Raw genomic sequence first — 27,794 nt, forward strand, 5'->3', positions numbered from 1 at the left:
TTCTCTGGTCCCAAGAAAAACATTTTTTCCACTCAGAACCCAGAAAAAGAAACATTCATCACGTAAACAAGAATTTATTTTCAGGATTATATTTTCCTTATAGACTAAATTTGATATAATTTAATTCACATATAAAGACAGTTCTGGAGTCTATGTGGCTATGGCTGGGGGCAGGTGGAGTGCACGGGATCAGGCATGCTCAAGCCTGAGCAGATACCAACTTGCTCATGCCTGAGAAGTAAGACTTCTCTCTTTCACTCATCACTTCAAAATGCAGAGGTCTCATGCAGAAGTTGCACTCGGCGGAGGAATGCGGCTTGAGGTCCAGCCCCACTCGCTTCCACGTGGCCAGCAAATTGTCTGCGAGGAGAGAGTTTTTGAAATTAAGGAGAAATGAAATTGAAAGTAAGAGAAATGAGAAGACATGCCCACAAGAAGAGTATGAACACGACATTTATAGCATTGTGTTTTCATAATAATCAGTATGTGAAAACCAAGTGATTCACCAACAGGTAAATAAACAAAATGTGGTATGCCCAACAAAGGAAAATTATCTGGTAGTAACAGGAAATAAAGGGCAAGAGATACAGAACAGCGGGTAAGGTGTTTGCCTTGCACATGGCCGACCCCAGTTCAATCCCTAGAACAGATTTTGGTTTCCCAGCAGTGCCAGGAGGGATCCCTGAACTCAAGGCAAGGTGTGAGCTGAGAGTGGCCCCAAAACAAAACAAACAAAACATACAGAAATGAAGTGCTGATACCAAGCATCAACATGGTAAGCCTTAAAAACATGTTCAAAAGAAGCCAAGTTTGGGGCTGGAGAGATAGCATGGAGGTAGTATGTTTGCCTTGGTGGTTCAAATCCCAGCATCCCATAATGCCCCCCCCCCCCAGCATGCCAGGAGCGATTTCTGAGCATAGAGCCAGGAGTAACCCCTGAGTACTGCTGGGTCTGACCCAAAAACAAAAACAAACAAATAAACAAAAAAGTTTAAAGGGGCACTGATTGGAGGGGTCCATCTATATGAAATGTCAAGGACATACAAATCCAGACTCTGAAAGTGAACTGTGAAAATAATGTGAACTAAAATGGTTTAGGATGCTTCCTAACAAGTAATAGTAAGTTCATAGTTTTATAACCACACTGTTAGCTTCAGATTTCTAAATTCACTGTCCTGCAGTTCCCAGGTTCCCAGGCCCCTCTGCCTAATGACCCCAGCCGTGAGGCAGTAAAACAAGTCACTGATGCCAGTGAGCTACAGACTGGCCCAAAAAGATGAGACAGCTGTATGTGCTTGTGAAATATAGGACATAATCAGGTAAAGGTTAATATTGCTTTTGGCTCTGTCATTATTTGCTGGCTCAAGGCTATAAAATAGCTTTGAGACCCTGACGGGTCAGACTTCTCCCAAAGACCCCCATCCTGGTGGGTTAAGACATTCTCAAGAGGGGGCCGGGCGGTGGCGCTAAAGGCAAGGTGTCTGCCTTGCCAGCGCTAGCCTAGGACGGACCGCGGTTCGATCCCCCGGTGTCCCATATGGTCCCCCAAAGCCAGGAGCGACTTCTGAGCGCATAGCCAGGAGTAACCCCTGAGCGTCACTGGGTGTGGCCCAAAAACCAAAAAAAAAAGACATTCTCAAGTGTTGCAAGTCAGCCCCTGAAGATGTTGACTGATGGTGGGATGGAGGATGAGGTCTTTCCCCTCCAGCTCGAAGCATGCGTCTGCCACCCCGTCCAGCCAACGGTTCTGAGGTGAAACGGCAGGTAAACAGCTCGCAGACAGTCAGGCTTGTGGAAATATTAGCTTTATTCGGTGGACAAGAATGAAGTCCAAAGCCTCAGCCTTAGTTCCAGCCAAAAGCCTCTCGCTTTCCACAGACCCTTGTTTTTGTTGTTGTTGTTGTTGTTGTTGTTTTGTTTTTTTTGGTTTTGTTTTTTTTTTGTTTTTGGGCCACACCCGTTTGACGCTCAGGGGTTACTCCTGGCTATGTGCTCAGAAATCGCCCCTGGCTTGGGGGGACCATATGGGACGCCGGGGGATCGAACCGCGGTCCTTCCTTGGCTAGCGCTTGCAAGGCAAACACCTTACCTCCAGCGCCACCTACCCGGCCCCAGACCCTTGTTTTTATCCCCCAGAATCAGGTACCACCCAATGGTGGAAGCAGAATCAGGTACCACCCTACGGTGGGGGCAGATTGCCAGGTCACACCCTAGGGTAGGACACAATCACTGATCAGGGTAGGGTCAGTAATATAATAATCCCATAAAATATTTACATACACAACACTCAAGGAGAAGAAACAAACGGACCACCACCGAATGTGAACTGAGATAAGCGGCACCAGGAAAGGGGACTGTATGGTGTGAACCAAAATTTATGCAGACCTGTGGAATGTTTGAAATATCACCTTTTGTAGTAGTGTGTAACTGAGAAATGGAATGGAATGATCTGAAGAGTATATAAGCTGCTTAAAAGTTTGGGCAGGGATCGATCTCTCTAAGGAGACGGCCCTGGCGCGTCAGAAATAAAGTCTGCTTGTGGGGCCAGAGAGATACATGGAGGTAAGGTGTTTGCCTTGCATGCAGAAGGATGGTGGTTTGAATCCCGGCATCCCATATAGTCCCCTGATTCTGCCAGGAGCGATTTCTGAGCGTAGAGCCAGGAGGAACCCCTGAGTGCTGCCAGGTGTGACCCCCCCCCCCAAAAAAAAAGAAATAAAGTCTGCTTGCATGAGCCTGTGAGCTCCTGGTATTTCCTTGGTCATGAAACGGTTTACTCACTAACATATGCAGGCCTCCACCCAGATATAGGCTGTGACCGGGAAGGAGGTGGGCTCTGGCTGCAGCCAGTTCACCATTCTTCTATTTTTTTGAGCTCAGTTTTTCGGCCGAGGGTCCCCTCCAAAGAAGTGAGGGGCCCTAGGAAGAAGGGCCTTTCTCAGCAGGAAGAAAGGTCGGGCAAGGCCGACCTTTTCTCTGCCGCCTCCCAAAGACTCGCCCTTAACACCCTAGAACCCACCCCTTCCTAAATCCTAAAAACCTTGCCCTTGACCAAAAAATACATCTTAACTGTTGAGCTTCACGAGGACCCCATCCCTTCCTAAATCCCAAGGACTTGCCCTTGACATTTTAACTGTTGCAAACCTTATGACTTGTGGTTATCTAAATCTTGCAAAAATGTAATTGAGCAAATGTCCAGTGTCTATACTCCCTGAAATGAACCATCCTATTGTAAGCTATATAAAGGTTTGTTAGATCTGGCTCGAGGCTGTCTCTCATCCTCTGGGGGAGCCCTTGCATGCTTGTAAATAAATAAAACCCCTTGCTTTTGCATGGTCTCTGCCTCTTGGAGTCATCAGAGGGGTGCGTGTGGAATTAATTCCCAACCTTATCATTACCTCGATTTCATTTCAGGTCAGGCTATGTATCACTGCTCCATCCTTGTCACACCACCATTATCTGTGGCCTCTACCTCAGTCTTTGTCCCACAGTAGCCCACACAAGGGTTCAAAAATAAAGTTGTTTCTTCATCTTGGCTAAGACAAATGTTCTCTCTGTTTCTAAGAGTTTACTATCTGAGTACTACAACCTATTTAGGTCTGATCCCTGGTACCCCATAAGGTCGGTCTCCTGAACCCCTCGAGGTATGGCCCAAAAACAACAAAGGGGAGGAGCCAGAGAGATAGTATGGAGGCATTTGCCTTGTATGCAGAAGTATGGTGATTCGAATCCCGGCATCCCATATGGTCCCCCGAGCGTGCCAGGAGTAACCCCTGAGAGATGCTGGGCGTGACCCAAAAACCAACAATAACAACAACAAAGGGGTGGGACTCTTGCCTTGCACATGGCCAAACCAGGTTTGATCCCTGGTATCCCATATTGTCTGAGCACCACCAGGAGTGATTCATGAGTGCAGAGCCAATAATAACCCCCAAGCACTGCCTTGGTTTTGATCCTAAAACTAAACAAAACAAAAAAGACACTTCTTAGGGGCCAAAACCATAGCACAGTGATAGGGCATTCACCTTGCATGTGCCTGACCTAGGAAGGACCCAGGTTTGATTCCCAGCATCCTATATGGTCCCCCGAGCTTGGCAGGGACAATTTCTTTTTTTTTTGGGGGGGGGGCCACACCCGGCAGTGCTCAGGGGTTCCTCCTGGCTGTCTGCTCAGAAACAGCTCCTGACAGGCACGGGGGAACTATATGGGACACCGGGATTTGAACCAACCACCTTAGGTCCTGGATCGGCTGCTTGCAAGGCAAACGCCGCTGTGCTATCTCTCTGGGCCCAGGGACAATTTCTGAACACAGCCAGGAGTAACCTCTGAGTGATGCCAGGCTGTGGTAATAGAATTTGGAATATATATAAAGTTAGGTAAAAGCATGTTTAGAATATAGCAATTAAGGCCTAGCAATAACTTGTATAGCTTAATCCACTGTGATGCTTGTAATGCTTAATTTGTAATGCTAAATCCATAATGTTGAATAAACAACATTTGTGTTGCCCTTGGAGAAGAATGCTGTTACTACGCTGACTACACGGGAGTAGCCGGAGACAACTTGGCACAGGTCAGGGAAATGTTACGGAGGCACAGGGTGCGAGAGGAGAGAGGAGCCAACACAATGTTTCTGGCAAAATATTCATGACAAAAGATAACCAAACCAATTAATCAAACCTTTGGCCAAATGAGACCTTGTGTCAGCAACGCAAGAAGAATGTGATAGCGAAGTTACTCAAAATCCCCTTGGAAACACCCCCGGAACCCTGAGCCGTGTTTAGAGAAGAAAGCTACAATACACAAAAATCCCCTTGGGAAACCCCCCCCCCCAAACCCTGAGCCATATTTGGAAGAAGAAAGCTAAATTGAACTCTTGATTGGACATTGCCTTCCCCCTACCCTATAGCCCAAACCCTATAAAAACCCTCTTGCTTTGCTGTTTGGGGCTCCGGTCCTTTGTCTTTTGACATGATCCGCAGCCCTGGCTAGTCAGTCAATAAACCTGCCTTTGCTAATTGCATTCTTGGACTTCTCGTGGTCTCTAATTGAGTGGTAGGTCAGCACGGATCCTTTCAGAGTGTGCCCCAAAAACATAAAAAAGACATTAGATTTTGGGGGGGGGGGAAGGCCACACTCAATGGTGATCAGGGATTACTTTTTTTGTTTTTGTTTTTGTTTTGTTTTTGGGCCACACCCGGCGTTGCTCAGGGGTTACTCCTGGCTGTCTGCTCAGAAATAGCTCTTGGCAGGCACGGGGGACCATATGGGACACCGGGATTCGAACCAACCACCTTAGGTCCTGGATCGGCTGATTGCAAGGCAAACACCGCCGTGCTATCTCGCCGGGCCCTGATCAGGGCTTACTTTTGTGCTCAAGGATTCTTCTAGGAGAACTTGAAGACCTTCTAGGGTGCCAGGGATCGAACCTAGGTCAGCTATGTGGAATACAAGCAACCTACCCACTCTACTACCTCTCTGGCTAGATTTGAGTGTCCTCTTTCTGAGGACAATATGGTACATGAGTTTTGGGGACTAGGAAATGGAATCAGCTTCCTCTGTACAGCCTGCTACTGTAGTGTACATGTACAGTGTATACATGGAAATTAAATCATGACTCTACAAAACTCACTCAAGTCTTCCATTGTATTATATAGGACTAAGGTGGACTTGATCCAAGACTCACACAGGCAGATTGCACTGATGACAGGATCTGAGACCACGAAGCCGTGCATCTTTCTAGCTCCAAACCCCATTCACTCTACTTGCTCACTCAGTTAGCAAACACTTCATTCCTTGGATACCCCAGCTTCTCTCCAGTTCTCAAGCCTTAATGTTGGCTGTTTCTGCCTGACTTTCCCTCAATTATGGTTTGATTGACTCCCTTCCTGCAGAAGGCCGCTTGTCCTGCATTAAGGTGGCAGCACTTGGGCCAGAGTGATAGCACAGCGGCAGGACTTTTACCTTGCAGGCAGCCAACCCAGGGCAGACCCCGGTTCAATCCCCCGCATCCCATATGGTCCCCCATGCCTACCAGGAGCGATTTCTGAGTATGCAGAGGCAGGACTAACCCCTGAGCACCGCTGGGTGTGACTCCCCTGCCAAAAAAGAGTGGCAGCAGTTCCAGGATTTGTGCTGCTCTCCAGAACTCACCTACTGATGATCTGCCTGTCCTCTCATCTCTGTCCTTACCATGGTGCCCAGCACAGCCCTCAAGACATGGCAGGCACCAAGCAAACATGCCCTGAGTGAGGGACTATCTGTCGGAAACGGGCAGCTGTAATGAAATACCACAGATGAACTAAAATGGCACATTCTCTTCTCACAGGCCAGAGGTCAGGTCCTAGAGGCCAAGTCCTGTGTATTCAGCATGTGCAGACACATCTTTCTGTCTCTGTCTCTCTATTGATAAGGCCACAAGTCACATTATGACACGCACACGCACACACACACACACACACACACACACACACACACACCCCTAACAAACTGATCTAAATATATAGGCACATCTTAGAAAGAGTCTGGAGATAGATGAATCGCAAGTGAGTTATGTGATTGGGTCTCCAGTGATCATAAAGTTCATGGATAATCTCATTCGTGGAGTATAAAGAAACATAGTAGGGGCCAGAGAGATAGTACAGCAGGAAGGCTCTTGTCTTGCACTCAGCTGATCTGGATTTGGTCCCTGGCATCCCATGTGGTCCTCCAGCACTGCCAGGAATGATCCTTGAGCACAGAAGTAACCTTGAGCACATTTAGGCATGACCCAAAAGCAGAACAAGAGAAGGAAAGAGTTGGGTGGAAGCAATAGCAGAGTGGGCATGGCATTTGCCTTGCATGTGACCGACCTGGGTTTGATCCCCAGTATCCCATATGGTCCCTCAAGCTTGCCAGGAGTAACCCCTAAGTGCCACCGGTGTGGCCCCAAAACAAAAATAGGAAAGTAATGGCCTTGAGTTCCTACCACATTGGGAGGGAATAGAGGAAAAGGTGTGGAAGAAAGGCCCTGCGGAACACACACTTTTATAATAGAATGGACCTTTGAGGTATGTTTATGTTCTTCATCTCGAATCAGTGAATATGTTCCCCTCCCAAAGTTCATATGAACAGAAACAAACAAGGTTATATGCGAACGAACCACTGAAGAGAAGGAACCAATCCAAGTCACACTAAAATCTGCATTCAGCTTATTACTTTGGCCATTGACACTCAGTCTAAAGACCAACATGTCAGACTGTAGAGATAATACAGCGGGTAAGGTGCTTGTTTTGCTCATGGCTGACCCTGGATATGAGCCCCAGTACTGTATGGTCCCAAGTAATTTTTGTTCGTTTGTTTTGGTTTTGGTTTTTGGGTCACACCCGGCAACACTCAGGGGTTGCTCCTGGCTCTACGCTCAGAAATCGCTCAGGCAGGCTCGGGGGCCATATGGGATGCCGGGATTCGAGCCACCATCCTTCTGCATGATAGGCAAAGGCCCTACCTCCATGCTATCTCTCTGGCCCCGTGGTCCCAAGTATTATTGGAAGGAACTCCCAGTTGCTGTAAAAAAAACCCAGACATTCTTTTTTTTTTTTTTTGGTTTTAGGGTCACAGCCGTTGACGCTCAGAGGTTGCTCCTGGCTCTGCACTCATAAATTGCTCCTGGCTTGGGGAACCATATGGGATAGTGGGGGATAGAACCAAGGTCCGTCCTAGGCTAGCAATTGCAAGGCAGACACCTTACTGCTTGCGCCACTGCTCTGGTCCCCAGAAAACCTCAGAAGTTCTGCAATTCCCACAAAGACTGAGCTAAGAGTTGACCTCAGCACTGAGGTCATTAGAGAAATACTTAAGGGGAAGGATGTTAGCACTCTGCTGGTGGGTGTGGGATAATGATATTATCTTCCTAAAACATTAAACTGGGGAGCCCAGACCCAGTTCTGATCTCCAGCAAATTTTTTTATTTCCATGCCTGGGGCTTACTCCTAATTTGTGCTCTGGGATCAAGCAACTGACAGGATCCAAGCAGCTGTCTGGGTGCTAGGGAACAAACCTCAGTTGGCCATGCTTGAGGTAAGAGCCCTGCCCACTGTACTACCATTTTGGTTCCAGGGAGCACCTCTGTTGTGTCCAGAAAATGCCTTGCTATCTGTACTTTCTCTCTCTGTCTGTCTCTCTGTCTCTCTCTGTCTCTCTGTCTCTCTCTGTCTCTCTCTGTCTCTCTGTCTCTCTCTGTCTCTCTGTCTGTCTGTCTGTCTCTGTCTGTCTGTCTCTCTCTGTCTCTCTGTCTCTGTCTCTCTGTCTCTCTCTCTCTCTCTCTCTCTCTCTCTCGACCCCTGAGGACATCTCCTGACCCTTGCACAGCAGAAGCTGCCTCTTACCCACCAGCACCGGGCCTTGCTTCTGGCCCTCCCAGCTAGGCCAGAGTCTGCAGTGTTCTTTATTTTATTTGTGGGGGGGCACACCAGGCGGCAGCACTTAGGGGTTACTCCTGACTCTGCTCTCAGAAATTGCTCCTGGCAGAACGGGCAGATATCTGGCTTCTGGTTTCCTCTTTGATTCTGGAGACCAGCTCTTGCCAGATATGGGGTTTGGGGAGGCCCCATGCCAGAGGCCTTCTTCCTAGTTGGGGAGTGCTGCGAGGCTTGGCAGGCCCCCAGCCGTCCCTCTCTTTCTCCCCTGACTCCAGGCCTTCCCTGGGTGCCAGCTTAGATGGCCAGAAGTGGGTTCAGGTGGACTCTTAGTGGTACTCAGGCTTCCCACCTCCCTCCGTACTCCAGGGGGGGAGGTGCATGGGGAGGAGGGCAGGCAGATTTCCGGCTTCCTGTTTCCCCTTTGATTCTGGAGGCCAGCTCTTGCCAAGTATGGGGTTTTGGGAGTCCCCATGCCGGAGGCCTTCTCCCTAGTCTGGGGAGTTCTTGAATGCTTGGCAGGCCCCCAGCTGTCCCCCTCTTTCTCCCCTGGACTCCAGGCCTTCCCTGTGTGCTGGTCCAGGTGGACTCTAGGTTTCATGAGGCTTTCCCCCTACCTCTTCCTACACTAATGGGAATGTGCTTTGGGAGGAGGGCGGGCCATTCTAGTACTGGTTTATGTTGGGACAGTCACTGGAAATTTTTTCTCCTTGTTTTCCTATTGATAGTATTGCATGCATATAGTTTATATATGCATAAAATCCATCTTGTATTGTGACCTTGATACTGCCCTACAAAGCTCATTTCTAATCTTTTACTCCCTCAGTCCCAACCCTTATTTCCCCCCATCTTCCCATGTAGGTGCAGCTCATGACATGAAGCTCACCACATAGAGTGATGAGTGCAGTTAGAGAAATAACTACACTGAAAACTATCATAACAATGTGAATGAATGAGGGAAAAAGAAAGCCTGTCTTGAATACAGGTGTGGGCGGGGTGGGGATTAGATAGATCTGGGAAATTGGTGGTGGGAATCTTGCACTGGTGAAGGGGAGTGTTCTTTACATGCCTGTAATCATACAACTACAATCATATTTGTAGTCATGGTGTTTAAATAAAGATAATTTAAAAAAAGAATATAATAATAAGACATAACAGTGAGATGACTTGTTCTGTGTAGATCAATTGTCCCACTTCTTTTTGTGTGTGTGTGTGTGTGTGTGTGTGTGTGTGTGTGTGGTTTTTGGGTCACACCTGGCAGTGCTCAGGGGTTATTCCTGGCTCCAGGCTCAGAAATTGCTCCTGGCAGGCATGGGGGACCATATGGGACTCCGGATTCGAACCGATGACCTCCTGCATGAAAGGCAAACGCCTTACCTCCATGCTATCTCTCCGGCCCCAAGAAAAGCTTTTAAAAGAGAATGTAAAGCACAGTTGTAAACCTTGACTAGTTCCACTCAAATTATCACAAAGTAAGCCTGAACTTTGCACAGATGATTTGCATTAGAAACAAATAATAAGCATACACATACACAAGTTGTCTGACCAGATACAATACAGTATCTCCAATTCAGCAATGCCAAATGTGAAATGGATACAAGAGAAATGCAATTAGTAGCAGAACAGCAGCTATCAAGGACAACATATGTATGAAAATCTGACTTTAATAAAGCTCCAGGAAAGGAATTTTTGCATATTTCAAAACTGAAAAAAAGAATATAAAAGCCATGATAAATAGCCTCAGGAATCCTTGGATCATCATCATAGAACTTGGTCAAGGGGAATGTGGGGGCGCCAAAGCAGACAGACAATGGGCTAGCACAAACCCAGGTCATCCTGGTGAGATTCCTAGGAAGGTGATGATCTTCAAAGGAAGGTGATATTTGCGACCCCCGGGGTCACGAAGTTTTCGTGAGTCACGAAGAGGAGTCGACCTGGAAAATAAAAGAGGGCTGGGAAAATTGATGGACTCAAGACGAAAATCCGATCAAGAGTCCAAATTTATTGAAAGGGGGCTAGTTTTTATAGCAAGCATGAGCACGTTTTCAGACAAAAGAGGGGAAGGGGTGGTTCAGTACTTTTCCACCATAACATTCCCATACATCACATATGTCAGGGGGTTTTTAGTGAGTTATACATTTACGAGCAGTGATCCTACTTTTACTATAAGTGATCCTGTTATACATTAACTATAAGTGATCCTGGGGTGCTCTGTTCTGTTAACAATGCTACAGATCTAATCTCAATTTGTAGCCTTTACATAGCATGTTTGTTCTTTATCCATTTACCTCTGGCAAAAGCTTTTTTTATGGTCAGCTTTTTCTTTTTAGGTTCATGGGGGAAGTGCCACCAGTAACCTGTCACGTACACAGACTTTTTGTCTTCTCAGGCATCAGAGACTCCATATTACTCTCTAGTTAAAGGGCCTCCAACAGATATTATCCTGTTATTTAAAACAAAAACTAATCTGCAATAGTTTTAGCACAGATTCTTAGAAAATCATGAGAAAATTCAAAAATAAACATCAGAAATTCTACTTAAAAAAAAAAAAACAAAGAACAAGAACAATCAGTGCTAGCAGGGATATGGGAATAAAGGAACACTCATTCACTATTGGTGGGAATGCTGTCTTGTCCAGCCTTTACGGAAAACAATATGGAAATTCCTCCAAAAAACTAGAAATTGAGCTCCCATATGATCCAGCTATACCTCTCCTAGGGATACCCCTAGGAGAGTGTTTTTTAACCTTTTTGTGCAAAGGCACACTTTTTTCATGAAAAAAAAAAAATCACAAGGTACACCACCATTAGAAAATGTTAAAAAGAATGAATGAGGGAAGTAGAAAACCTGTCTAGAGAACAGGCGGGGGTGGAATGGGGAGGAGGGAGACTCGGGACATTGGTGATAGGAATGTTGCACTGGTGAAGGGGGGTGTTCTTTACATGACTGAAACCCAAGTACAATCATATTTGTAATCAAGGTGTTTAAATAAACATATTAATTTAAAAAATTGCTCCTGGCAGGCTCGGGGAACCATATGGGATGCTGAGAATTGAACCCAGATCTGTCCTGAGTCAGCCGTGTGCAAAGTAAATGCCCTACCTCTGTGCTATTGCTCCAGCCCAGTCTGCAATGTTCTGCCTCTCCCCGTCCTCTAGACACCACAGCTAAATGTTGTGTCTGGCCCCTAGATTCGCTCAAGCTGAACCAACCTCCCTCCCCACACACTCTCCTGACTTCAGGCCCTGGTGAACAGGGCTCTGAGCACTGTGGGAGGTGCAGTTGTGGTGAGACATGGGGAAGGCCTAGAGCCAACTCAGCTGTTCTGATATACAGGAAAACTGCTTCCCACAGACAAACCAGACACCCCAGACAGGGCCCTGCTTCCTGCTCTAGTGCCTGCCATGCCAGAACCATCTCAGAATAGCTCAGAAGGGGCCTCTCCAAGTCTCCTGCTGGTAAAGCGGTTGCAGGGCAAGTGAAGAGTTCTTTTTTTTTTTTCCCCTTGGGTTTTGGGTTTGGGGTCAAACCCAGTGACACCCAGGGGTTACTCCTGGCTCTGCGCCCAGAAATCTCTCCTGGATGGGGGACCATATGGGATGCCGGGGATCAAACCCAGGTCCGTCCTGGGTCAGCCACATGCAAGGCAAACCTCCTATCACTGCGCTATAGCTCTGGCCCTCTGAAGATCAGTTCTTGGTTTTTCTTCTCCAGCCTCCTTGGCCGAGGAAGCAGCAGAGCTAGGTCTTACTTGTTCCTCCCAAAGGTAGATGGGCCTCTCCCAGCAGCCAAGGGAGCACGCAGCCTTGTGAGGGGGGCCTAAAGATGCTCTTTCTAGGGGCCGGAATGATAGCACAGCGGTAAGGTATTTGCTTTGCACGTAGCCAACACAGGATGGACCCCAGTTTGAATCCTGGTCCTCTGAGCCTACCAGGAGTGACTTGTGAGTACAAAGCCAGGAGTAACCCCAGAGCACCGCTGGGTGTGACCCCCCCAAAAAAAATAGATGCTTCTTCTAGGCTTCTTTTAGCTTGTAGTAGGAGCCTCCATACCCATCAGAAAGAGGAAGGCAGCCATGCTTCTTTCCCAGCTGTGTTCCAGAAGGAGGCCCCAGGGCTCCCCACAGTCAGGCTGCAAGATTAGCCACCGCTGTGGTCAGTCCCTGCCTTCCCTGCACGGTTTCTGAGCAGGCCTGGCCACCGAGACCCGTGCTCTCCTGCTGCCACAGGGCCCAGCTGTTCGTGTTTCTCCTGCTCTTCTCAGGATGGGGAAATGAAGTGACGGAGGAGGTTGCAGGCTCAGGGCAAAGTCTAAGGGGCTCCCCACCTAGGCAAGGCAAGGATGGGGGCTGAAGGGGGGCTGAAGGGGATAACCACCTTTGCACCCAGTGCCACCTCACTTTGTGTTCTTTTGGTGTCAGAAGAGAGAGACCGTAGGGCTGGAGAGATAGCATGGAAGTAGGGCGTTTGCCTTGCATGCAAAAGGACTGTGGTTCAAATCTCAGCATCCCATATGGTCCCCTGAGCCTGCCAGGAGCAATTTCTGAGCGTAGAGCCAGGAGTAACCCCCAAGCGCTGCCAGGTGTGACCCGCCCCCCCTCAAAAAAAGAGAGAGACCCAGTATAAACAAACTCAAGGTAGAAACAGCTGAAATGAGTTGTGCATTTCCTCTAGAAACTTCTGTGGCTCCAATTTCTCTGCTGCTGAATTATACCCATATAGGCTTCCTCCCTGACTTGGGTCAGCTTCCTTGGTATGCCCCAGGCATGGCCACCAGAGGGCACAGCCAGCTGTCTGATGCAAGACAGGATTGTTCAGAATTCAGCCTTCTTGGCCTCTGGGCATTTTCAGTACAGCAAGCCAGGAATTGTTTGTTTGTTTGTTTGTTTGTTTGTTTGTTTTTCTTTGTATCCACCACCCTGTGATTCTCAGGGGTTACTCCTGGCTATGCGCTCAGAAATCGAACCACAGTCCTTTCTAGACCAGCCACATGCAAGGCAAATGCCCTACCGCTGTGCCACCACTCCAGCCCCTCGTGTAAAACATTGCTTTTGACTGACAACCTCAGTAAATTATGCCTTTCTGTGGTTGCTTTTGCAGGTTTATCTGCCCCCAAATGGTCTCTTTCTGAGTGGATTCCCTTCTCGACTATCCAGGACATGTCTTCAGCACTCTCCTTGTTATCTTTTAGTTATCTTCAAAGAGGAACCCACATCAGCCTGTCTAGCCTGTGCAAGAAGCAAGAACAGCAGGGGAATGAGCGCTCTGGGGCACGAGGTGCTTTTCTTCCCCTGCTTTGCAGTTTGGAAAGCTGCCATCCATCCGGATTGCACTCTGCCCTTTTCCAGACCCCACAACAAATCCCAGCCAAAAGCTCTGTGTTTTGTCAGAAGCGAATGCAGCCAAGTCTTAGCCGGTGTCTTGCTCTAACAGTGTCTTTCTTTGTCTTTGCTCTTCTTGTTTTGATTTACTTTTTGCAAGGAGGGTACAGCTGGTAATGTTCAGGACTTACTCCAGGTCCTATGCTCAGGGATTACTCCCGGAAGTGCTCAGGAGAGGAGCTGGAGTGCCAGGAAATAAATCTGGGTCTACCTCGTCCAAGGCAAGCATCTTACCTATTGCTCCCTGAGATGGACTTCTGAGAGAGGTCTTTTGAGTTGAATCATACTATTTATCTGATCCTTCTGCCTTTTTTACTTAGGGAAAGGACAAAATTCCTATCTTTCCTAGAAAAACTAAAATTCTACTTTTTGTTTTGTTTTGCTTTTGTTTTGGAGTCACACCTGGCAGGTCTGCTGTGTACAAGGGCAAACACCCTATCCTCTGTGCTCTCACTCCAGCCCCAGGCAGTCTGCTCTTTAGGAATAAAGTCCAAGCTCTCACTCACCACCTTGCTCAGATTCCCTGGAAAGATTACTTTCCAGGTGGTTCGAATCGCAGCATCCCATATGGTCCCCCATGCCGGCCAGGAGCGATTTTTGAGCGCAGAGCCAGGAGGAACCTCTGAGTGGCCAGGAGTAATCCCTGAGTGCCACTGGGTGTGACAAAAAAACCAAATGGGAAAAAAAAAAAACTTGGAGGGATTGGCTCAACGGTAGCCTTGCATGCCTTTATCCCTGAAAAGAAAAGGCCTGGAGAGGGGAAGAAGGATTGGGTGCTAGTCAAAGGAATGGAAAATATGCCAGACATCACAGACCCCTGAGCATAAGTGGCCCTCGACACTACCAGGCTGAGTGTCACTGGAGTGAACTCTGCACCCCCAAAACAGGGATGACCTCTATTTTTTTTGTTTGTTTGTTTTGGGGTCACATCTGCTATGCTCAGGGCCTACTCCTGGCACTGCTCAGTGATTACTTCTAGCAAGGTTTAAGAGACCGACCATATGTGGAGCTGAAAACTGAGCTAGGGTTATGATAGCCATCCTCACGTAACTTAATTTTTTACTATCACTCTGGCCCCCCAACTTCTACTTGTTGTTATTGTTATTGTTTTATTTGGGGGGCACAACCAGCAGTGCTCAGAGACTACTCTGGGCTCTGGGCTCAGAATTCAATCCTGGTTGACTCCGGGGACCATATAGATGCTGGGGATCAAACCCGGGTCAACAGTGTGCAAAGCACAGAGTCCCACATGCTATTGTTCCAGTCCCATTCATCTCCTATTTTATTTTTTAGGAGGATGGGGCCATGTTACCCCATCCCCCATTCTTCCTGTGTGACCTTACCTGCTAGTAAGACCTGCCCATTTGTCTTTGGTGGGTAACAAAAAGTTTTGCCTCAGAGACAGGTGGGAGGATTGGGAGGATAGATTGAGGATTCAGCAGGGAGATGGAAGGAGGAGCAGCGGAGGAGATGCCTGAAACATGTTAAGATGACAGGGCCAATAATGGAAATGGCTTGAAAGGTTATGATAGGACACACATGTGGAGGCTAGGGCCGTGAATAAAGCTGATGTCTCCTGAAACCTGCCTGTGAGTTTTCTCTCCGCCGCTATCCTGAACCTGCAGACCCACCAGCAGAGAGGTTTGGAGACACGTGGCTTGGCTGGAGGAGAGGGGCCCTTCCATCCCATCACCATCCAGCCCCATCCAAGGCTTGTTATTCTATAGGGCCACACCCAGTGGGGCTCAGGGGTTCCTCCTGGCTCTGCACTAAGAAATCACTTCATGCAGGCTCCAGGGGACCATATGGGATGCTGGTAATTGAACTCTGGTTTGTCCCAGGTCAGCCACATGCAAGGCAAACGCCCTACTGCTGTGCTATCACTCTGGCCCCCATCTTCTATTTTAAAAGAAACAAAATAAAAGAACAGAGAGGTGTTGTTCAGTGGTAAATGGCATGGCTCACACATACAGGAGTAGGTTCAATCCCTCTGGTTCACAAAACATAAACAAACAAAAACAAAACAACACCAAAAGGCATGAACAAGTCCCAAAGGGGCTGTGGTCATCTGTGTGGCCCTAGAAGGTATTTATTTTGAGTGTATGCAGTGACTGCCTGGGAGGGAGACAGGGCAGAAAACAGATTGGGGATGAGGATGGGAGAATGACACGTGTCGAACCCTGTGACATCAGGCAGGGATGGGACCCCGACAGAAGTTCTTGTTGTAGAATTGGCGGTTGTCCCTGGTCAGGGCTGATGTAACGCTTGGAGATGCCCCAACACATGGATGACTGTACTGGTCTTCCTTCTTCATTCAGCTTGATGTTATCTCCTGTACAAGGCTTCAACCCGCTTTTCCAGACCCATCAAGTGTCTTTTGCCGGGCTTTTGCCGGTCTGCGTTCCAGACCCCTCATCTTTAGATTGGTATTGGACTCTGTAGAAATTTTACCTTTTGTATTTTTCTTATAATTGTAATCCTTTGGAGTTTTATTTGGCACTACACTTCTTTTGACGATTGTAATTAATGTTTTTCTATTTTAGTTTTTAATCTTAGGAATTGATGTTGTATTACATTAGGGTTTTGATTTCTTTTTTTTTTTTCTTTTTTTTTTTTTTTGGTTTTTGGGCCACACCCGGCGATGCTCAGGGGTTACTCCTGGCTGTCTGCTCAGAAATAGCTCCTGGCAGGCACAGGGGACCATATGGGACACCAGGATTCAAACGAACCACGTTTGGTCCTGGATCGGCTGCTTGCAAGGCAAACACCGCTGTGCTATCTCTCCGGGCCCAGGGTTTTGCTTTCTTGACTTTAGGTTTCTGAGTTAGATATTGTTGTCTATAATTTCCTAAATTATATTTTTGTCTGTTCTCAGGGTTTTTTGCGTGGGCGCATCATAGGCAAAATACTAGGTTTATAGGAGGTTCCATCCATTTTGGATGGGCCCTCAAGTTGTTTATTTACACAGGGAGGGTCTCTGCCTTAAACATTTTGTTTTGGTTTGTGACTTAAGCTCCCATCTATAAATAATCGACGTCAATTTCAGACATCATATGGACTTCAGCCTGGATTAAGAACTTGGATTAAGTTCAGATACCTATTGAGCATCATTGCAGTGGCTCCCCACTGAGCAGGGGGTGTATGTGCCTCTTCCTCCGAAATAAAGGCCTAGTTCAATGCCCTCAAAGATGGGCTTTCTGGTCTACCTGGACTTGAATAAAAATGGGGCCGGAGAGACAGCATGGAGGTAAGGCGTTTGTCTTGCACGCAGCCGACCCAGGACAGACAGTGGTTCGAATTCAGGTCCCCCAAGCCAGCCAGGAGTGATATCCTGAAGTTGCCAGTGTGTAACCCCCTCAACAGCCTGTCTCTGGCCCTGGACATTGTGGACAAGGACATGAAGCTCTTGGTGTCCCCACTGCCCAAGGTGTACTCCCTGCCTTCAGGTGGCCCCTTTAGTTTTTCGGGCTTCAGATGTCCCTGCCAGGCGTCCAGGAGGACACCAGCCTACTTAACCAGGGCTTCCTGCAGGCCAAATCCAAGAAGCCTGTGACTACCTTGAAGCCCTGAAGTTGCCTTTCCACCCCTGCGCCTATGACCAGCACCTGGAAGACAGTGGCCTGCTGTGGCACCAAGGACCAGCTCTTCATACAGGAGAAGGCACAGCAGCTACTGGGCCGCTTGAAGCCCAGCCACACCTCCCGGACCCTCATCTTATCCTATTTTAGGGGATTATTATGTTACTGACCCTAACCTGATTGGTGATTGTGCCCTATCCTAGGATGTGACCTGGCATTCTGCCCCCACCCTAGGGTAGAACCTGATTCTGCTTCCACCATTGGTTGGTATCTGATCCCACCATTGGGTGGTACCTGATTCTGGGGGATAAAAACAAGGGTCTGTGGAAGGCAAGGGGCTTTTTGCTGGAACTGAGGCTGAGTCTTTGGACTTCAGTCTTGTCCACCGAATAAAGCTAATATTTCCACAAGCCTGACTGTCTGCTAGCCTTTTACCCGCCGCTTCACCTCAGGACAGCCGGTTGAACAGGGTGGCAGACGTGTGCTCCGAGCTGGAGGGGAAAGACCTCATCCTCCATCCCTCCATCAGTCAACCTCTTCAGGGGCTGACTTGCAACATAATGGCACCCGGACAGGCTGAACCTGGACCCTCAATAACTGTAAGTGAAATACTTCATTGGAAATTTCCTCTGCTGACCATTAAATGTTTTCTGTGATTAGTCATGTGGATTCTGCCACCTTTTTGCTTACGCATTGGTTCTCTATTATACAACTGGATTATTTCATTTTGTTTAAAACTAATTGGTTTTGATCTAAGGACAATCACTGCAGTTGGATGGTTGTGGTCTATATTTCAAGTGAAAATTGCATTGTCTCTGGCTGTCATAGTTTGTAGAATTTCTGTGTTGGCTCACATTGTTACTATGAGCATAGTTATTGGCTGGTGTTTAGGAAATAGAAAGTGTAGAAATGGTGAGGCTAAAACCAGTATGGATAATAAGGAAATCTTTCCGACGAAAATTCAGACCAACATCAAGCTGACGAATCCAGCCCCACCATCAACAATATAGGAATTTTTGCTAGAAGAAAAACAACTCGGAAAGTTAAGCCTGATTCTAGCAAATTGCATGACACTAGTGACTCAGACAATGATCAACCTCTGGTGTTAACTCCACAAGTGAGGCCTGATTCTATTCACAAAATTGAATCACACAACAGTGCAGATTTTGCTAATCCGGCCTCATCCCCTTGCACGGGGTAAATGTTTCTAACTATGTACCCTATCAGATGGAAGAATTAGATCAGTTTAAAAAAGCATGTAAGAGTATGGCCTAAAATCACCATACAGTTTGGAGTTACTAAGACTTTGGAGTCATAACTCATCTTGGACTTTGTATGATTTTAAAAGAATCTCTGAAATATGCCTGTCATCTAAACAGCAAACTGAATGGGAAATGTACTATTCAGAAGGCGTAAAAGCCAAATTATATAGCCCGGATGGTACGAAAAAAACAAGTGGCAGGTGTTACTCTATAGTATGAATTATTGATGGCAGAAAATCAATTTGCAAATATTCAGATACATGCAGCTTTACCTAAAGAAATCTTAAATTTAATTAGGAATATTGCATTGTCATCATGAGAAAAAATTGATTCTAACAGCATTGGTAGAGGAAACTTTTTAAAAATTACCCAAGGCCCTTATGAGTCATATGCAGAGTTTGTAGGTAAGATTAAAGATGCTCTGAAGTTACAAGTTGAAGATGAGATGAGAAATTTCCTAGTAAAATCTTTGGCTTATCATAATATAAATTCGGCCTGTAGATTAGTATTGAATACATTAAATGAAAAGGCAGATGTGAATAATTTCCTTTATGCCTGTTGGAATGTCTATGGGGAACCCCAACCCCCACCTCACTTAGACTCGGTACAAACCTTCCCAGTTACCAAGGGAATGATGACTTACTCTCCTCGAGGTCAGGGCACTTTCTGTAAACCAGGTCTTTGCCTGAAATTCAAAAAGGGTTGCCACTGGGCAAAAGATTGCAGATCTGGAAACCTCATTGATAATAACCTAAGTAGAGGTTTCAACACAATCCCCAGAAGGCAAATCGCCTGCTACCATTGTGGAAAACAGGGGCATATCAAAAGAAATTGCTGTTTCCTTATAAATTCAGCTCCTCAAGGGCACACATACAAGATGTAGGGAAACGCCCACAGGGCCTCCACCCAGGCCCTTTCAAATCAGGGGCAAAGTTCACAGACAATAATCCTTCCAAGCCCAGCCAAAGAAAATTCATCATGATAAGGGAATTAATTCACTCCACATCAGGGAGTGCCGGATTAGACATATTATGCCCAGAGGACATTACAATTTACCCAGGAGCATGCCCTTACATATTAGAAACTGGCATTGTGGGCCTGCCACCCCCAGATACTATGGGTTTGATTCTTGGCAGAAGTTCCCTCAACATAAAGGGTATATCAGTAATCACTGGTGTCATTGACTCAGATTCTATGGGAGAAATCATTGTAGTTATTATAGTACCAGTTACATGGACCTTTAAAAAAGGAGAAGTGATTGCCCAGATAGTAATAGTGCCTTATGTCAAATTTGGGACTTCAGATAAGACTAGAATTGGAGGTTTTGGAAGCACAGATCCAGGTGCTGCTCAAAACCCAATCGTGGCTCTGGTTACTAAATGTAAAGATGAACACCCAATGATCAAACTTCACTTGGAAGGGCAACCCTTTGACAGAATGATAGGTACAGGTGCTCAGGTTACCGTAATTTTTGATAAAGAATGGCCAGAAAATTGGCCTCTTCAGGAAATCCCGTATTCGCTAGAAGGAGTAGGAGGCCTGAGCTCCTGTCTGTTGAGTACGAAGACTATGATATTTTACGGCCCAGAAAATCAAAAAGTGATAATCAGACCTCATGTGGGCCCATTTTCACCATTCCTGTGGAGCCGTGACCTACACAAATAGTGGAAAGCAGAATTCCACATCCCATTAGTTCCAGAAGAGCCCAAACCTTCTTTTGATTTAAAAACACAAAAATTTTAGTAGGGGCCTCTACCATAAAAACACCAGCACCAATAAAAATAAAATGGAGGGGCCGGAGAGATAGCATGGAGGTAAGGCGTTTGCCTTTCATGCAGGAGGTCATCGGTTCAAATCCCGGCACCCCATATGGTCCCCTGTGCCTGCCAGGAGCAATTTCTGAGCCTGGAGCCAGAAATAACCCCTGAGCACTGCTGGGTGTGACCCAAAAACCACAAAAAAAAAAATAAAATAAAATAAAATGGAAATCTGATGAACCAATTTGGACAGGTCAGTGGCCCCTTAAAACTGATAAATTAAAGGTGCTGACAGAATTAGTGGAGGAACAGCTAAGTTTAGGACATATTGAACCATCTTTTTCTCAATGGAATTCAACTATATTCACTATAAAAAAGAAATCCGGTAAATGAAGACTTTTGATGGATCTTAGAGCTGTAAATTTATCCATGATACCTATGGGCGAATTGCAGACTGATTTCCCATCACCTGTAGTTATTCCAAAGGAATGGCCACTAATTATAATTGATCTGAAAGACTGCTTCTATCATATTCTGGTCCACCGAGATGATAAAAAACGTTTTGCATTCTCAGTTCTTTCTTTCAATAACACTCATCCCTGCAGACGTTTCCAATGGATTGTTCTCCCCCAAGGCATGCTGAATTCCCCAACAATGTGCCAGTTTTTTGTAGATAAGGTTTTGAGCCCTGCTCATGAAAAATTTCCTCAAGCCATGATATTTTATTATACAGATAATATCTTGCTCACAATAAACAATAAAACAGATTTACAGTGTTGGGAACTGACTTGTTTGAGGACATTTTGCGGTTCTTTCTGCCATAGCCCAGCTTTTCACCTAAAAGCAATATGCAGTCTTGCTGCAAATTTTTGAGCTAAGAGAAAAGAATGTGCAGCTGCAGGACATAATTTAGCTCTAAGCCCGGAGGAGAGTAAAAACTGCCTGGTACAGTTATCAGAAACTAGGCCCCATTCCTTAAGACCACATTCCGGAGTGAATTAGGCTGTTTTCAATAAGTATATGCTACATTGTCTGTTCAAGATCACTGAGACAAGCACATCTTGCACCATTTCCTGATAGTCAAGCAATTAGGAATGCAGCTAGAAGGACACTAAAAGTTTCCATTGAAACAGCACGTTCAGCATAGCTTGAAGGTCATCCAGCCCCCTAGCCCACTGTCCACTTCGCGCCAAAAGTATGATTGACAGCACCTTTGTACTGCCCCCTTCTCCTTCACTATAAAAGAAGGAGTTGTATTTCAATAAACGCCTTTGAGCAGTGAAATATTGTCTTAGGCCATTTATTATTAACCTCTCTTAAATTTCTTACAGTATGGTTGTGCTTCTACTCAGCAAAATAGAAGTGCGGTCGTCTGAGAAGCCTTCCCAGCTAATTCCTGCTGGCCGGGCCCCCGTGGGGGGCTTCTGGACCCTGCATTTTGGCGCCCAACGCTGGGCTCGAAGATCACCGCCACACTCCGAACGACTACAGGTCGGCGAGTCTGGAGCTCTTTCGTAAATCGCGGGAATTACCTCATCAGGGTAAGCGTTGAAACGAGTTAGCCTTAATCAAATATTTAAACTGCAGTTTTTTCAGTCGTTCTGATCGCCGCCCCTGATTGGCTTTTGGGGCTTCACCCATAGGATACGCTACCATGGGTGTTTTCGTTGAGTACTGAACTTAAATTCATTAAATATATACAGTCTGAGTTGAAAGCCAGACATATAGAGGTTACCAAAAAAGATATTTGTAATTTTTTAATGTTTGTTCATGATGTTTGCCAGAAATCTAGTGTTCCTGGGCTCCCTCTCGCTCTGACTCTGTCTCTCAGTTTCCTTCCTCTTCTGACCCTTCATCTTTACTTCTGCCGCTGCACCCTCTGTGCAAAATCCTAAACAGCCCTTCACTTCCCTAGTCTCAGCTCCGTCCCTGTTCCACCAAAACCTTTACTCCCCTCACCACCCTCCCCTCCTTAGCCAGCAATTGCAACAATACAAAGCCTTTAATTGGAAAAGCCTCAAAGAGCCGTTTCAAGCCGTAACCTCCTATGGCCCCCAAGCCCCTTACACGCTCTCCTGCTTAGAATCTAAAAGCTGAACTCTTTGTCTCTTGGGAAGTTAATTTTTTTTCTTTTTTTCCGCTGCAAAGCCCTTACAAATAGGCAGGAATCCTGATCTCTAAGCTCTTATAGCTGGCCTCGCCTCTTTTCATACCTTAAAGGTACAGCACACACTTTCCAGGTCCCAGCTTGCCAACATGGCTCTTGCTGCCCTCTGTGCCTGGAAGTCGCTCCCCAGAGCCAGCATTCCAGCAGCTCCCCCACACGCGGCAACAAACTGTTGCTGCTTCCCCCCCCCCCCTGCTCAGCAGCCTCCACCGCGGAGAACGTTCAGTCCCTAACCATGGCAGATTCCCTCCTCTCACCGCTCCCCCTCTTAAAGCTATAGAAATGAAACTACTTGGCCAAATTGAAAATCTTAAACAAATCTTAAGCCTTCAAAAACAGGCTGCTTCTCTTAATTCACAAGTTTCTGCCCTTCAGGCTTTCCCCCGCCCTCCTAAATCTATAGCTGTCTGTCCTCTGCCCACTGAATTCCACGGCCAAGCCCCCCCTCTTGAGAATTCAAAGGAACAAACTAATAAAAGTCAGGCTGAGTGCCATAAAACAGAAACTGCTGCAGTGCCTACAAAAAATTCTAAGGGCACAGTGAGCAGGATAATTACAAAGTATCAGCTGCTAAGCCATAAAACCTTGCGATATCTACACTTTGCTGTTAAAATTTCTGAGCCTAATGTACCTTTTACTCAGTACATTTTGCTCAAACCAGCCCTCAGCCTCCTTCAGCCTCTTTCCTGCCAGCCTTGGGAAACAGCCAGCTCAGGCCCTGCCACTCCCACTTTAAGCCTTCCATTTCACCTTGAAATACCCAATCTTTGTTATTCAAAATAAATCTGAAAAGTGGCATTTCTTGCATATTCTCAAATCAATTAATAAAACCATGATCCCCATGGTGCTTTTGCAACCCAGACTCCCCTCTTCGGTTGCCATTCCCTCTAATTCCAATAAATTAGTAATTAATCTTAAAAGATTGCTTTTTTCTTCTCTATATCATTACACCCTGCGAACTGTAAATAATTTGCCTCTAGCCTTCCTGCTGTTAACTGTGCTGGCCCCTCCCCGAGTTATCAGTGAAAGACTCTGCTTCACCTTGTCAGCCCTACACTTCGTCAGATATGTGTTATTAGGTTTAGTGCATTAAGTGGTGTAAAGTAATTATTAAAACATTAAAAAGCAACATGAAGATAAGGGCAATAAACTTTTTTTTTTTTTTTTTGCCTCTCAGAAAATTTTGGAGCAAGGTCATGATTCTGTCACTTTACAGATAACAAAATGTTGGTAAAAGAAAAACTTCTTTGTGTTTTAAAATCCAAACGAACACAAAAGTGTTAAATTTAAGTCTTATATTTCTATTAAAAGTTTTATTTTGGGGCCGGGTAGGTGGCGCTGGAGGTAAGGTGTCTGCCTTGCAAGCGCTAGCCAAGGAAGGACCGCAGTTCGATCCCCCGGCGTCCCATATGGTCCCCCCAAGCCAGGGGCGATTTCTGAGCACATAGCCAGGAGTAACCCCTGAGCGTCAAACGGGTGTGGCCCAAAAACCAAAAAAAAAAAAAAAAAAAAAAAAGTTTTATTTTAATTTTTAAAGTATTTACAAAATTATGTGAAAAATAATGTGGTTAGCCTTTTTAAACAATATAGTTAATTTAATGCACAGTGAACACCTAGGTGTGCTTTATAGTACCCTTAGTTTTAACTTTGTGCTACAGCAATGGTTGTTCTTTATTTCTGCATTGAAAGAACTATTATTTTAAGTGCATTCAAAATATCAGCACATTATACAAATCTGTATATTTGTGTCGCAGTGAAAAAATAATATAAATGAAAAATATATTATATATAATTTTATAAGTAATATATAAAAGTAACTAAACTTTATAAGCGAATTAACTAGTATTAAATATAATTTTAGTCTTAAGTTCTAGGTGTGTAAATGCATCAGATGTCTTTAACTATATTTTATAATAATCTAAGCATTTAGTTAATTTGGTATATAATATTTTTTACAAATTATTCACTTAAAGTCTTCATAGTAAAAACAGTTGTTTGTTTTTTAAAATCAGTTTTTTATATCTTTAATAATCATAGTTCATGCTATTGTGTTTAATCATAAAAATTTTAACACTTTATTGCAGCTGTCTTACTGTTCTACTGCAAAACCAATTTAAAGAAAACCTATTCATTTACAGCAAATAATTTCATACTTCAAAGTGAAGACTCCTTCTACAGTGCTCATTAACCATTTTACTTAATGTTTTAAACTTCAAATTAAAGTTGTTTTAAAAATGTTTTGTGTTAAATCTAAACCTTAAAATTTATTTTCAGCAAAGTTCCACTCCATCTACATTAAGTACTTCTCAAAACTAAAAAAGTTTTTCTACAAAAATTTTTTTTTCCTTCTCAAAAACATGCTAGCTAAATATTTAAAAGCGCTTGTCAATTTTTTATAATTAAGTCTTAAATCAATCCTTTTGTCTGTTTATGTGTCTGTTGTGATGAATGAAAGTGGCCACAAGTGTAAAATGTTGTGTTTAGTGTTGTTTTGTTTTGTCTATTTATTTGTTATCTCTACATTTTATAATAATACAATTTTTAAAGCCTTATCCATTTTTCAAATTTCAATTAATTTTTTTCAACCTGGTTCAGTCTGGTCAGTTCACAGACTGGCATCTTGCAACTAAAAATCATGTGTTAAAAATTATATATTAAGCTAGCTTTGTCCTTCTAAGAACATGGCAGAGGGTGTGGGAGATGGCAAACCCCAGATTTCTCAATGGCCATCGGGGATAACTTTTCCCTGGAGAATTTCTGGACTTTGCAGTCACCCGGCTTTCCTGTTATGTGTAAGTTCAGGCCTATAGAATATGTATTTATGGCTAAAAAATAGCATCCAGCTTTAACATAATAACTAAAAGTTTAACAAAAATCCTTTATATTCAGTTTAAAAAAATTTTTTTAATTAGCAATTGTTAATTATAAAATTTCTTTTATGCCAAAGTCTAACAGAGGTCAAATAACATTCCCGTGGTATTCAAAAATAACTAGTGTAATGTAAATTACTAATGTTTTCTGCCTGTAAACCCAAGCCAAAAAACTAAGTAAATTCTTAATTTTTATATGAAGTAACCATTTTGCCTCCTGCCAAGCTGTTTTCTTATAAACCTCCTGCTAGCCGCCATTCCTGCAAACCTGTTTCTACTGACTCCACCTTTGACAATGCTGAATTAGACACTCTGCCTAGCTGCCTTGGTTGCCCACCATTGCCACCAACAACCTCCATTGCAAACAAGTCACGGTCGTGGAACTTTGCTTACTCAAACCATATATGTGCCCCCCTGTTCAACAATCAGACATTTGCAATCAAACCATTATTGTTAACAACTCTTCCATCTTCATTGAAGCCCCCAACTCCACTTATTTTGTTTGTTCCACTGGATTTTCTCCCCATATTGTTACTGAAATGTTTCTTGCTTATCATGATTGTTATGTTTTAGCTTTGTTAATGCCTAGAATAACCATCAAACCTGTTGGTCCGGTTTCCACCTTTATCCTCATCCTGCAAATGGTCAATGCATCTGCCCAGGCACTCTCCAACACCAGCTATAAACACTGTTGAATCTGCAATTCACCAGTTTCGCCGTTTTATGAAAGCATCACAACGTTTGAACCTCCTATCTACACCACTGACTCTGAACTTCTTCTCTGGAAAATTCAGCCTCAGCGTCATTAACTCACTGTTGTGCAGGTTGTGAGCTACAAACTCTGCCTTCTAGCCCATCCTCCTCCTCTCAAGTTATTTTAAATCTTATATATGCCTCTGCTCTAGCCCTCACAGACCCATATTATGAACGCTGTTAGCTTAGCTTCTCTCCTCAACCCCTACGATACTGTTAGTTCCCTTGCTGATATAGTTCTTCAAAAGCGTCGTGCTCTATATTTTGCCCTTATGATAGAGGGGGGAGTCTGTGTAGCTCTTAAGGAACAATGTTGTATTTTCAAAGACAAAACTGGATTAGTTAGAGACAGCGTTCAACATATTGGTGATGGTATAAAAGATTTTCAAAAACATTTCGATGAAGAACAAGGTTGGTACCAGGATTGGTTTTTCTCTTCCCCTTGGCTCCACACAATCTTGTCCACTATTTTGGGCCCTCTTATTAGCCTCATGCTGCTCTTTTCTCTTGGCCCATGGATTTTCCGCAAAATCACTGCCTTTATTAAGAACCAGGTAGATGAAAAGGCAAAAACCTCTATTCAGGTTAACTACCAGCGTCTAACCCCGCGTGACTCCTGTGAAAACTTGGCTTTAGTCACCAAGCCGCCTTTCCAGCCACTAAGTTTCCAGGAGATAGAGCGCATAGCTAACAGACGGAGCTTGCTCCGGCACTTGTGCTCTCGGCTGTGGAGACACCTACGACGGGATTAGCAAGGTCCCAGTTAGGGCACGGCCCTAAAAGGCTACAACGCATAATTCGGATCTCTGCGCACACCCACGGCATTTGTAGCCACCTTTTAAATGCGGCTTTGGCCGTGTCCGACCTGGTCAAACCTTGTATGCCTAAGACACGGTTCTTCCACCCGCTCACGACTTTCCTTCTTTTATTAGAAGAGAAAGGGGGAGATGTTGGGAACTGACTTGTTTGAGGACATTTTGCGGTTCTTTCTGCCATAGCCCAGCTTTTCACCTAAAAGCAATATGCAGTCTTGCTGCAAATTTTTGAGCTAAGAGAAAAGAATGTGCAGCTGCAGGACATAATTTAGCTCTAAGCCCGGAGGAGAGTAAAAACTGCCTGGTACAGTTATCAGAAACTAGGCCCCATTCCTTAAGACCACATTCCGGAGTGAATTAGGCTGTTTTCAATAAGTATATGCTACATTGTCTGTTCAAGATCACTGAGACAAGCACATCTTGCACCATTTCCTGATAGTCAAGCAATTAGGAATGCAGCTAGAAGGACACTAAAAGTTTCCATTGAAACAGCACGTTCAGCATAGCTTGAAGGTCATCCAGCCCCCTAGCCCACTGTCCACTTCGCGCCAAAAGTATGATTGACAGCACCTTTGTACTGCCCCCTTCTCCTTCACTATAAAAGAAGGAGTTGTATTTCAATAAACGCCTTTGAGCAGTGAAATATTGTCTTAGGCCATTTATTATTAACCTCTCTTAAATTTCTTACAGTGTGGTTGTGCTTCTACTCAGCAAAATAGAAGTGCGGTCGTCTGAGAAGCCTTCCCAGCTAATTCCTGCTGGCCGGGCCCCCCTGGGGGGCTTCTGGACCCTGCATTACAGGACTTATAATCTTATGTT

General features: G+C 45.1%; 1 non-coding gene across 1 annotated transcript; it reads left to right on the forward strand.

Annotated features, from left to right (window-relative positions):
* The first annotated feature begins 24,135 nt into the window (after positions 1–24,135).
* LOC126014652 (small nucleolar RNA SNORA22) lies at positions 24,136–24,265 on the forward strand. The gene has a single exon (XR_007497659.1). It is a non-coding gene; the product is annotated as a small nucleolar RNA SNORA22 (small nucleolar RNA).
* The last annotated feature ends 3,529 nt before the right edge of the window (positions 24,266–27,794 follow it).

The sequence above is a fragment of the Suncus etruscus genome, chromosome 7 (assembly GCF_024139225.1).
Source record: "Suncus etruscus isolate mSunEtr1 chromosome 7, mSunEtr1.pri.cur, whole genome shotgun sequence".
Lineage (NCBI taxonomy): Eukaryota > Metazoa > Chordata > Mammalia > Eulipotyphla > Soricidae > Suncus > Suncus etruscus.